The following is a 13,376-nucleotide window of genomic DNA, read 5'->3' as shown; positions in this document are numbered from 1 at the left end:
AACCCCACCCTGATTTGTTCTGGTTTTGGTGTTGGGGGGGGTTGGGAAATTTTAAAAGGTTCCCCCCAGAATCCCTTCCCCATCTGAACCCCTGTTTGGTAACTTTTTAGTTTAACTGCTGAACCAAAAACGCCGTAGGCAAAAAATCCTATACAAGGGTGTCACTTTTAGTGCTGGAGTAAATTTTAAAATGCATTTCCCTTAAACATTTAATTAAATTTCCAACCCCAAAATAACGGAGGACTCCTATGCTATTTGTCCCCCCCAAATAAACATTTTTGTTTATAGGCGCAGGCCGGGGACGAATTTACCTTTTAGCCTCTGGGGGCCCCCTAAAAAAAAGATAATTTAAAAAAAAGAAGGTTCTTTCCCGGTATAACAATGAAAAATCGCAAATTAAAACAAAAATCGGGAAACTTGAGAAGATCTGGCGTCCACCAAAATGGGAAAATTTTTCCCTTAAAACCTGGGAAGATAGTCCTTTAAAAAGTTAGGGGCCCCCCGTAAAGCCGAGGCGTACTACCGCTTTATAGAGGAAAAAAGGAACAACCCAGGGTTTTTTTCACACTGTAGCCAGGCTAACAGAAGGTCACAAACTTACTGAGCCCAAATATTTCCCCCGGCCCCTTTGTAGGAACGACTTTATGAGGTTCTTTAATGATAAAATTATAACTATTAGAACAAAATTTCCCCAAAACCCGCCTTTTAATGGCTTTAAACTCTAAACCCCCAGGAAAAGTTTTAAAAAAGCTGTAAAACCAGATACAGTTTTGGGCGCTTTCTTCACTTTATCTTTTTTCAAATTTTTTCAATTTTTTTTTCAAAAAAGCCTCAACCGGGCCCCTTTGATCCCATCCCGACTAGGCTACTTAAAAAAGTTGTTTAAAACCCTTTTGTAACACTTCACTACTGAATAAACCAATTTTTTCTTTTTTAACCGGGGTATGGGACCCCAATTTCTTTAAAGTAGGGTATTAAACCTCTTCTGAAAAAGCCAAACCTGATCCCGAGTTTTAGCCAACATAGACCTATATCCAAACCCCTTTCCCTTTTCCCAAGATTCTTGAAAAGCAGTCGCCAAAAAGCTGGGGGGACTTTTTTGGGATAGCAAAAATTTTTTTGGGATTTTTTATTTAGATTTAGAGTTTTATCATGCACAAACAGCCTTGTTTTAAAAATTTTAAGACCCCCTAAATTTCATCAGACAAAGGACTTTTCTCGGTACTTGGGGTTATTAGATTTAGCGCTTTCATTTTTATACCATTTACCATTATATCTTTTTACAAAATTGGGAAAATTTAATTTGGGGGATTAAAGGGCTGTCAAACTGGTTTTTAAATCTTTTTTTATCGATCGTCTCAGTTTTTAATGTTAACCCATGAATTTCCCCTGTGCCCGCCCAAAGGTTTTCCTGGGTTTCCCCCAAAGGGCGGGGCCGGGCCAAAGGGGGCACTTTATTATTCTTCCTTTAAGGGAGTATTATTAGGGAAAACCCCCATAAACTTTCAAATTTTTTAGCCGTTAACTCAATTTTAAACTTCCCAAACAAACCGGATGAAAATAATCAGTTAGCTAAACCCTTAAACGTGCCCTTTAGGATTTAAACCTGGATGACCCCCGTAATTTTTTAAAGTTAAACTCCGATAAAAAAATGACGGTATGGCTCCCACCCAAACCCCTCCGGACGCCTATCCCCAAAAATTAGTTCCCCCTGGATGGCTACCCGGGCCCCCGCACCACTGTGAAAAATCTTGGAGTCCCTCTTTTATCAGGACTGGCCTTTTTTTCCCCCCTTAAAGGCCCAAAATTTAAAAGGGTCGCCCTTTTTTTTACCTAAGTAATATTGCAAAAAAACAGGAATATCCTTTTTAAAAAAAGAGGAAAAAATTTGCCCTGGGATTTGTTACCTTTTAGGTTGGGATTACTTTCAATTCTTTTCATGGTGCTCCCAAAAAAACCATAAAGGCTTTCAGTGATCCCGAAGCGCGGCACGGGGTTTTTAAAGGGGGAAACAGGAAAAAAAAAAGATTTACGTTTTCCTGTTTTAAATTCTCTGCATTGGCTTCCGTAAAATTTTTGAAAAGAATTTAAATCCTCTCCTCACCTACAAAACTTTTTCATGGTCAGGTCCCTCTTTTCTTAAAAAATTTATAGTAAACCCTTTTAAAACCCCGGGGGGAAAATAAAGCTACCCGAATGCAGGGTTTTCTGGTGTTCCAGAGTCTCTAAAAGTTTGAAAGGGAGGGCCCGAGCGTTTAGCTATCAGGTCCTCTCCTGGGAACCGGTTTCATTTTTGGGTCCGGGAGGCAGACACCGCTCCACTTTTAAAGGTGGCTTAAGACCTTTTTTGAAAAGCTTAATTTTAGGGCAAGAATCGAATTTTTAGGGGGGTAGTTAGTCCATAGTTTCATAAAATATACTAAGGGAGACTTGGATAAGCCCACCCGGGTTTGGGAAGTTCGGGCCCCGGCCGGGGGGAGCTCTCTTCCCTTGTCCCCTTTTGGTTTTTTTGAAATTTTTTTTTAGACGGGGGGGGGACTTTTTTTTGAACATAGTTGGGGCATAAAATCAAATATTGTTAGGGAGTAGTTTAGTACATAGTTTTCGATTTTTTAAACATAAATAAAGAATAAAAAGAAAAAGGGAGATTTGGGTACGGCCGACCCGGTGGGGGGAGTTTTCTGGCCCGGCCGGGCTGGAGTCTCTTTACCGTCTTTTTGGTTTGCGAATATTTTTTAGACAGCTGGGATTTTTTTGATAACTGAGCTTCTCTCCTCACTTTCTTTTTTTCATTTATGGACCTTCCAGAAATGGTGTTACTAACTTTTCTGGGGGGTCATTCCCCGGGGTTTTTGTTCTTTTTTTTACCAGCATTTCCCTTGACAGGGTCCGAAAACAGGGGAGCAGGTGCCATGGCCCGTACATTCTGTGATCCTGTTAATGCTACAGGGGGGCCCCGCTCGCCCGCTAGTCTGCACTCCGCACGCCGCTGTCCTGACCCCCCCCCGGTCCGCTATGCAGAAACCCACAAAAAGAACTTTTCAAAACTAATTTTTTTTTTTTTATTTCCCCTCTTCACGCAACCAACCCGGCCCCCGACACCCCCTACCAAAAGCCCGGGTCGACCCAGGTTTTCCAAAAGGCTTTTTTTCCGCCACTGGCACTGTTGCTTGCTCTGGGGAAACTATTAAACTGTTGGGTCCTTGAAAATTTAGTGTGTCTTCTGTAAATGTTTGAGATAACTCTTGTTATGAATTTTAAATTAAATAAAAATTTAATTGAATGATTGAATTTTAAAACCCCAAAGTTATTGCAGAAAAGCCCGAAATACCCCGGCAGATTGTTCCATGAAAGGTGACTTGGCTATTTTTTAACCGCGTCAGGGCCGGACTTGTTCGGGACGAGCACCCGTCCCAAAGGTTTGCACCCGGTATAATGTCTCGGGATTGGTACTTTCAGTACTAATTAAATTTTGGGGAAAAACCCCTTCAATTCTTTTCAATTAATTTATTTATGGGGAAGGGAAAGGCAAGGCAGCTTTTTTGTTGACTTTCAGAAACAAGGAAATTAAATGTTTACCAAAATCATTTAAAAAGATAAAACCCACGTAAAAACATTAAAAAAACAACAAAAAAACCGGTAAAAAACATAAATAGACAGTTAAAAACAAAGAGAAAATAAAACAGAATAAAATTTACAGTGCACATAAGAAATTTAAAAGAATGATTATTTAAAAAAAGGCAGCATAAAATAGAAAGGTCTTCAGCCTTGTTTTAAAAGAAGAGAGGCAGCGGATTACAGGTTTGGGAGTTTATTCCAGATAGAGGAGAAAAAGGGAAAGCGCTTCACCTGTTTAGTTCTGACTTGGGACAAAAGCAGACCTGTCCCAGTGACCTGAGGGTTGGGTGGTTCTAGTAGTAGCAACGCAATTTTTTTGGCCCCAAGTTAGTGTTTATAAACTGCAAGAGTACTTTGAAATCAATTTTTTTAGACACGGGAAAGCCAGTGAAAGATTTCAGAAGGGAGTGTGGACCAGTCTTTTGGTTTTAGTGAGGACTCGGCAGCAGCGTTTGAATAGCTGAGCTGTCGATTGATTTTTGGGAGCCCTGAAAAGCCCCCGTAATGAAAAGTCTACTGAAGAAAACAGGGAAAGTTTTTCCAAATCCTTTTGAACTAAGCCCTTTTAACCCTTATAATTCTTAAGGTATGTGGCTGTTTTGTAATTGTTTTAATGGGGGCTTTTAAAAGTTCAGGTCGGCCCCGATCACAAGTTTTCTGGCTTTGCGGGTTTTTTAACATTGTTTTTGAAGCTGAGGCGGGATTTTTTAATCGTTCCTCTGCTCCAAAAAAAACCACCTTTTTTTCCTTCATTAATTTTCAGAAATTTCTGGCACTCACCTTTTAAATTTGTTCGTGACTTGTCAGTTTTTTTTTGGATATAGTCCCCTGGCGATAATTAGTAAATTTGGGGTCCCCATAATATGGAACTATTTTGTTTTTCCCATATCTGAGCCGGGGAAGCATGTAGATGTTTAAAAAGAAAAGGGCCCCGAAGGGCCTTGGGAACCCCCACGTTAAATTTTTACCTCGAGCATAAATTTCCCTTTGACACAAAATAATCCTATTCTTAGGTAGGTTCAAACCTTTTTTGACGAGCCGAAAGGCCCCCGAGTTTTTCCCAACTCTAGTAGAGTCGTGGGACCGTGTCAAGCCCCCACTGAGATCAGTAAAAAAATTGAAATTTGCCATTTTCTGGTTAAGGTGGATGATTAAAAATTTGCAAAAAGGGCCCTTTAGTGCTGTGGGGTTGGTCGGAACCCGCTGAAAAGGGAAAAAACTGTTTCTTTTGACAAGAAAGGTTTAGTTTTTGAAGAACTTTTTTAATGATTTTTTTAAAAACGGAAGGTTTTATATTGGGCCCTTTGTTGCCTTTGTGATGTCAGGTTTTTCTTTTTTTAAAGTGGCTTGATTACTGCAGTTTTTAGGGCGTGGGAAAAAACCTGAAAGAAGAAGTGTTTTACAATTTTAGGATCAAAGCAAAAAAATTTGGAAACATTTTTTTAAAGTCCCGTTGGGAGAACACAAAGGGCAACAGGTCGAGGTTTTCAGAGTTGAATAATGTCCTCCAGGTTTGTATGGTTGATTGTGTGAAATTCTGTCATATTGGAACTATTTTTGCTTGAACACTGTGACAACACATCCTGGACTTGATATGGAGGCACTGACTGTTTGTCTAATCTTTTGAATTTGTCTTTGAAGAAGGAGGCAAAGTCATTGCAGGCCTTGGTAGATAAAAGTTCAGATGCTACTGGTACTGGAGGGGTTTGTTAACCTATCAACAGTAGCAAACAAAGCACGGGGAATTATTATTGTTTCTAGAGATAATATCAGAGAAAAAGGACCTTCTTGCATTCCTTAGTTCCAAATTATAAATGCGAAGTCTCTCTTTATAGGAGTTATAATGGACCAGGAGATTTGTTTTTATAGTATCAATTCATAACAAGAGTTATCTCAAGACACTATACAGATAGACCACACTCCATAATTTACAAGGACCCAACAGTTCTAGTAGTTTCCTCCAGAGCAAGCAACAGTGCGACAGTGGCGAGGAAAAACTTCCTTTTAGGCAGAAACCTCGGTCAGACCCAGGCTCTTGGTAGGCGGTGTCTGACGGGCCGGTTGGGGTTAGAATGAAGAGTGGCAATAACAAAACCTTTCAGACACCTTTGTGGTTTTTCTCATTAACGTTATCTGTTTCTCAGCTTGCTTAGGACCATGGCAGTGTTGGATAGCTTTCCCCACACACCAAGCATTGGATGGATGCTTGGTGTTGGTGCAGTTGGTCCCCGGTGAAAGACAACTTTTGTTGTATTGCCTCACGCTCCCTGTTTTTCCTTTCTTTTGACCACCATCTACTAGGCTCTTCATCAGGGTTAGAATTTTATCAAGTGCCCAGATAAGAATCAGCATTTTTCCTTTTTTAAAATGTGTCCATCGCTGTTGCAGCCGTCTTACACCGATGAACCTTTCAAGGTGGCAGTAATTCTATTTTCTTTAATCAACAAGGTCATTATTGCACTATATTGCCACCTACTGACATTGAATAATATTTGATTTCTCTGCTAGTCATCACAGTTCAGGCACAGATGTGCAACAATGGCAAATTATTTGCAGTAACTAAAAATTGTTGAACCAACTAAGTAAAATCGGATCATTTTCCACGGCACAAAAGACAATCTCTGCGGCACAGTGGTTGAAAATCATGGCTTTACGGGTCTCGGTTGAATCTACGTTTAGTGTTTTACAAAACGTATTGTAACAGTGCTGCAAGTGATTGGAAATGACTTTGGAACAACATGACTGGGCAATGATCCAATTCAATCAAGTCAAGAAGTGAGAAGGCATACATATTCATGACTTTCCTTTGTTATTTTTGTAAATAACTGAATTGGAAATACAAAACCACATTAATTGTTTCTGTGCTGAGATATATTTGTTAACAATGACAGTATTTGCAAATGTGCTTACCACGAGGTGCATCTCTGCCTGGGAAGTTTAGAGGGTTTTGGAAGAGAATAAACCCTCTATTGCATGAATTATTTTTTAAACATGGTAAAAATGTCTTGATGTGTTTTTATTACTCCAGGATGCTTAAATAATCCAATTGCAAAGAATTTTTTTTTTTTTAAATTGAAGGGGGGGTAGTTGGTAATTTGTTGCCATATGGCAACAACGCGCATTCGTGGAAAGTGCTAAAAAATCCATTATTTCTTTAAAAACATGCTTTTATTGAAATAATTACCAAACAAATTCAACTTATATGTATCTACATGTATAGCCCAATGTGTTTACAGTCAAATTAGTTTAGTTTTAATTGTAGTTTTTGATAATTATTAATAATAACCCTGTAATAAGTCTGTCATGTACACCTGAAAGAAGACACACGGATACAATGTACTTGATTAGGGGCAAAATAAGTACAACACACTGACTAAACTTACAATTACTGAACTATATGGCCACTGAAAACATATTTCTGATACATAATCTTCCTTTAGGAACTCCTTATTTAAACCAGAAGGGTATATTGACTATAAATGTCATTGGACACACCGATAATTTGAGTGCGCCAACATGATTTCCATTTTTATTGGTGAGCAATTCATTTACATTAGTGTGTAATTAATAATTTAGAAAATATATTAATTACAAAATGGCTGAAATAACATAATATAATTACATTTTATGTTTTTCTTTGAAAATACTATAATTAATTGCAAACATAGTGTTAGAGTAGCCTAAAGTTATAGTAATTCAATTGAGCCCATTAGGCAAAATGTACACATTTCACGTCAATATTTGCATAATGTTGCCATATGGCAACAAATTAATTTTAGCCTTTTACACAAAAAATACAAAATTTTAACTGGTTTAAATGATGAAAAATTAAAGTTGACTTATTCCAGATAACAGTTGAATTTTTTTTCTTCAAAGAAATGCTTCTAAAATTGAGAAAAACAACGACATTTTGGCTCATCCTGGAGCGTGAGCCTTAGTGTGGCACATGTCCAGAAAAAGGGGGGGGGACAGGATTCTGGGGGTATGTGAAGTCATCAAATGGGTACAACTTCAAAATAAAAGACCTATTTACACAATTAAACAAAAAACAATGCATTTCACATGGTTTATTGTGAAAAACACTAAGAAAAAGAATTTGTTGCCATATGGCAACAACATGCAATAGAGGGTTTTATATTTATGTCCTGCAAAGGACCCATAAGGGCATTCCAGCAACATTCTGTCTCCTCAGCTTCAGGTGAAAATATTAAATCGAGGAGATTAATCTCTGCTGTCTGGAGCACTTATGTTTGGATCACCTGGTTTCTGTTCCGGAAGTAAAAATACAATTTCTTCTTTGACATTTTGGAGTACAAACCGTCAATGGTGACTCCGACATGACTAAGCACTTCTATATGCTCATATACAGTAGATGCCAAAAGTTCATGGGGCGCAAACCTTGTCTACTGTACAATCTTTGATAAAGACATTTTCTGATGTTAGACTTATCCGTGCAATCATGATCTCGTTGGCTGGCATGATGTTTTTTTTGAAGGACGAGAAAAAGATTGACCGAAGGGTTGAAAACCACTTTAAACCGGGCCACGTTATTGACTGTATTGTGTCCGAGGGTCATCTTGTGGGTTTCGTAAGGGCAAGCATGAGGGACATGACCTATAAAGTTGTGATGAGTTATGCAGGAAGGTTGGTAATGTTAGTTATCGTGCTGTCAGTTAAACGCGCTATTAACGGTAAACCCATTTTAACGGCGTCAATTATTTTAAAACCTTCTTTTTGGCCTAGCAAACTGTAGTTTTTTTCACATGCTGTTGCAACAACTAGTAGCTTTAGAAAAACTACAACACCACACCGGATCTAGGTTGATAAAGTATGTTTTCACCCTTTTATTGATGGACAGTGTTACATTGTGTAAGAGATTATCTGCTCCAAGTGAGAATGTGACGTGTGAAATTGAATACTTCAGTAGGCTATATGTGTGGGGGGGGGGGGGGGGGGGTCTTGAACACTACAGTTGGCTACATGCCAACGTTGTTTTCAATTTAAAAAAAAAACATTTGCACAAAGCGAGCTGATCCACTTTTTCCATGTTAATAAGAGCATTAAAACGAGAAACATTTTTTAATTTAGGGGACACTTAGAATCAATAAAAATGCGTGATTAATTGTGACACATTGCAAGTTAACTATGACATTGATGTCATTAATCGCGATTAAACGTTTGCCAGGACAGTTAACATTTTTCGTTCACTTTAGCTAGGCAATTGTAGCCTTCATACTGTATATCAATCCTTTTATCATGCCACTGTCAAAACTGCATTTAGCCTAGGCATACTTCATGCATTCAACAATTGGAAAATATCTATGTGCAAAATTGCGTATGATTTACACATTTCGCTCTTTTATGGCTCAAATGCCATGCACAGTGATGAATGTTGCATAGGCTACAACAGTCAATATTTAACATAATAATAATAATATACAGTATATATAAAAATATACACTAGTGTTCAAAAGTTTGGGGTCACTTATAAATTTCCATTGCACTCCATTAGACAAAATACCTGAGATCAGTTGCATGTTTTTTTTAACCAGGGCATCAGTTTTCATATTACATTATGTGCTTACATAATTACAAAAGGGTTCTCTAATGTTTTCTCAGTAAGTTTTTTTAAAATGATATCAGATTAGTGAACAGAATGAGCCTTTGGAACATTGGAGGAATGGTTGCTGATAATGGGCAATGTAGATATTGTATTAAAGATCAGCCCCCCCACTCAGATCAGCTGGTATTCAGTCTATAATGGAGTGGTATGGACATTTGTAAGTTTGTGCGTGTGTGAGGGGGGAGCGAGAGAGAGCTGGTCTTGGCGGGTTTCGGTTTAACGCATAGGCTATTTTCATTGGGTTGGAGGCGGACTGGATCTCCAGAATGGATCAGGCAGCTGCGGCCACTTCCATTTCACTCCAGCCCTCATCACCTACTGAAAGAGGTTGGATCTACTGCATCATAAAGAGCTTGCTGACAGGACAGGTTGAAGATGTTGTGATGCAGAGTGTGAAATAAAGGGCTTTGAAATACACACAAAAACATAGGCTACACTGAACACACATCTCATTAACCCTTGTGTGTTGTTCGGGTCTGAGAGACACATTTTCAATGTGTGCTAAAAGAAAAATTATGCTATTTATTAACTCAAACTCACTGGCCTTGGTATTTTCAATGACTGCACATAGTACACCACCCCTACACACAACTATTACATAGTGGACACAAGTGTATTTAAATGTAGGTGCTATGAAACCAGGGGCGGACTGGGACAAAAATTTGGCCCTGGAACTGTAGCCACACCAGTCCACATTACCACAACACGTCTATACTAAGTACATTTTTCTACAGATGATGAAATAATATAAGCAGTACCTTATGTTACATATTTTTAAACATTTGATGTAAGTACCTGGCAAACAATGCATACTACTTTTTAAAGAGGACACGTTTATAACAAATTGACACATACTGCCTAATTATGCCGTTTGTATGCTGTTATTGTTGTTCTTTGTTGGCACTGTCAGTCTGTCCGTGTTTCTCTCTCACACTGTTCAAACTGTCTGTCTGGTCCCTAATTTTTTTTGGGCAGCCCATTCACTTTGAAATCTCTCCATTAGTGCATGTATAGGACCTGAGCATGTGTGTGTAATTCAAGCGTGTGTGTAATATGTGTAATGTCAACAGTGTAAATTGTAATTTCCCCTTGTGGGACTAATAACGGATTCTGATACATTTGTAGGCACCAATTTATGGTACAAACATCTACATTTATGACAAAGAAATCACAAAATTCTGGTGGCAGGTAACAATTCAAAATACAAAATATAATGGAATGTTTTTATATTCTGCAGTCCAGTCCAGGCTTTCACATCTGGGACATGGTCCATATAAGACAACACTCCAAAGTCCAGTTGTTATATTAGCATTAACAGTGCTTGTGGTAACTTTTTTTCTACAAGGAGCATGTTTTTCTCCCAAGTTGTAAAATGTAGGATTGACTTACATAGACTACTGCTTTTACTGCTAAACTGTTCAACAACACAATCATGTTATGGATACAAATGTTGTGAAGGGTAATGTTTTCTACTTTATACTGATCAAACATTATCAGTGATGTTGACTATAGCCTACTGTGTAACAAACCACCACAGTTCATACGTACATGTGAACCACTGGTTAATTGCAGTTTAAACCACATAGTGTAAAACTAAACACTACGTGAATGGTTCACAGCAGAAAAACGGAGCAGAACGGCGCTGCCTGTTCAGGGTTTTCATGTGTACTCGCAGAGTCCTACACTTCTCATCAGGCGTTAAAACCAACTGTACCAAAACACCCAATTAGACTATTTAACGCAACAACGAGACGATTTTAACTGGTCATGAAACTGTCTCAATTTAAGACTGATGCATTTAGACGGCCGCGTGGACAGACAGCTGTTGGAGCTCCCCCAGACAGCACGATCACCGGGAGGGTACAGCCTAAACCCTGCAAACGGAGATCCCGTTTGAAGGTGACATGCTTGATTTTAACTGAACATCCCAATTTGAGTAACCTCTGATTGGGTCGGTAGGCCCATCTCAGGACCAGGTTGTCCGTCGCCGACAAGCCAAATGCTTAATATTTATAATTATTATAATTATTAATATTATAACCCTAGTGAAATTGTGTAATTGGCCTGTAAAGACAATTTATTTGTATATTTAAAAAAAAATCTGACTGGCCCACATTTAAAAAAATGTTTCGGCCCTTTCAGAATTGCCAGATAGCCATGTCTGCTCTTCTGACTCCCTATCGCTGGAAGACTTTGCCATTGAGACCTCAAAACCTACAGTCTCAATCTTCTACCACCAGTTTCAGTCTTAAAAAATCAATGTAAACAAATAAACTGACTGCTTTATTCTGTGAAACTTGCCCAGCATGTTGTCACTGTCAGAACAAAGATTGGATGTTTTCTCAGCCTTCTTAGCCTTCTGTTTGGCTTTCTTATAATCTCCTGTGGAGGAAGAAAAATATGCACAGTATCAGACTTGTTTTGATTGGAACTATACTGAGCTGAACTTCAGTCAAACGTTGCACTCATAGATATGCAACGGTGGAGCAAGTAAAAACTTGGAATTCAAAAGCAATTATCCAGTTTTGTTTGACTGTGAGCACATATTTGTGACAGTATAAATGGGTCTCAACAAGCTGCTCTGTTGCGTTAGTTGTGATACAAGTTAAACAAAAACCTGTTGTCCACAGACTAATTGCACAGTGCATCTTATGCTGCTTTCCAGACATCATTTTTAGCCGTAAGTTATGACTTCAACTCACGGCTTAGAAGCGTTCCAGGCAAAGTCACGGGAAAAGCTTCTAGCTGCTGATACTGGCAATTTCTAGTCTACAACATATTTTGGGCTTCATTTAATAAACACAACCTGTAGTAGAACAAAATCTTATGTGTATTGTTTTGAAAACAATGTGCAGAATAATTTCACGTTGCCTATTTATTTCCATTTCTCACTGTTAATGAGGGGTCAAAATTTTTATTTATGTGTGTGTGTGTGACATCAAAAACTGTAAGCGGAACCACAACAATCTAGTACGAGTTCACGAGTAGTGAGTTCTGGGTTTGACTGCTGTTCCAGGGTACTTTTACAGGTTGAAGGATGTGAAAATACAGGTTACAAGTTGTCTGGAACGCAGCATGAGTACACTGCCCCAACTTCATGTATCACCCAATCAGGTAAATTATACCCATACCTAATTTAACAAAACACCAATAATCAGCGACATGATTTCTCTTTTTTAAACACCTGCACATTATGATTTTTGTCTCCCGCTTTAGTATAGTCTACCCTTCTTCATCTTTCATCCTCAGGCCAAGATAAACTTTTGACAGGTGCAGGGGGAACAGCCCACTGGGTACTGTCTCTAGTCAACTTTCCACTTAACACAGAGACAACTGAGCTACAACAACAAACACCACGCAAACAACCAACAAAAGCAAAAGGTTTATCATTAAGTAAACCCCAGTTCCTCTCTTAAGCCTGACTGTCTTCTTAAAGGCGTGCTGGGCTCAAGGCAATTTTAAACACCGCACAGCACATTCAGTGAGTAGGCCAAATGCAATGAACAGAGTACCCCCAACAGAGAATATAATCTCCACCCAGGATTACCTCAAAACAAAAAGGCAAAATAATAAAGTAGTGAGCCAATGGAAGGACTGATCAAAATCATTTCAGATGGTTCACTCGGAGGTCTACCTTACCAGAGTTTACCTCTTACATAACAAACCACAGTTGAATTTGAACTCAACCTAATTTGTAAAATGTGAAGTGAGGGATAAAAAACAGAAGGGCACACAGAAATACATTACTTAAGGCACATCAGATGGTGATACAAATGCAGCAGTGGGGTTGAAATGGGAATGAATTAATGGGAAATTATGCAAACTAATGGGGATTTAAGAGAATTAATTGGAAATGATAGGTAATTCATACAAACTCCATCTTATACAAACATAACTATAAACATTTTGTTTTGTAATAAGAAGATAGGCATATACAGTGAATACAAATGTTGAGTTATTCATCAGTAGAGCTTTAATAGATTTGTTCTTTGAATAACAATAAGCAGATAGGCATGCAAGTGAATACTTTGAGTTATTCGTCAATAGAACTTTGATATTCCAACCCGGTCTCACGGCAGTTCGTGAAATGGTGCCGTTATTTTGATCCATTGATTCGTCAACAGGGACAAAAGTC

At 38.5% G+C, this 13,376-nt stretch overlaps 1 long non-coding RNA gene across 1 annotated transcript; it reads right to left on the bottom strand.

The window, feature by feature from the left end:
- Window positions 1-6,029: 6,029 nt before the first annotated feature.
- On the bottom strand, window positions 6,030-13,147 carry LOC116694829 (uncharacterized). Its single transcript, XR_004333280.1, has 3 exons — window positions 13,138-13,147; window positions 11,934-11,938; window positions 6,030-6,177 (listed from the first exon to the last, which is right to left on the bottom strand). It is a non-coding gene; the product is annotated as an uncharacterized LOC116694829 (long non-coding RNA).
- Window positions 13,148-13,376: the final 229 nt, after the last annotated feature.

The sequence above is a fragment of the Etheostoma spectabile genome, chromosome 2 (genome assembly GCF_008692095.1).
Source record: "Etheostoma spectabile isolate EspeVRDwgs_2016 chromosome 2, UIUC_Espe_1.0, whole genome shotgun sequence".
In the NCBI taxonomy this organism is placed as follows: Eukaryota; Metazoa; Chordata; class Actinopteri; order Perciformes; family Percidae; genus Etheostoma; species Etheostoma spectabile.
This window is presented reverse-complemented; position numbering and strand designations above follow the sequence as displayed.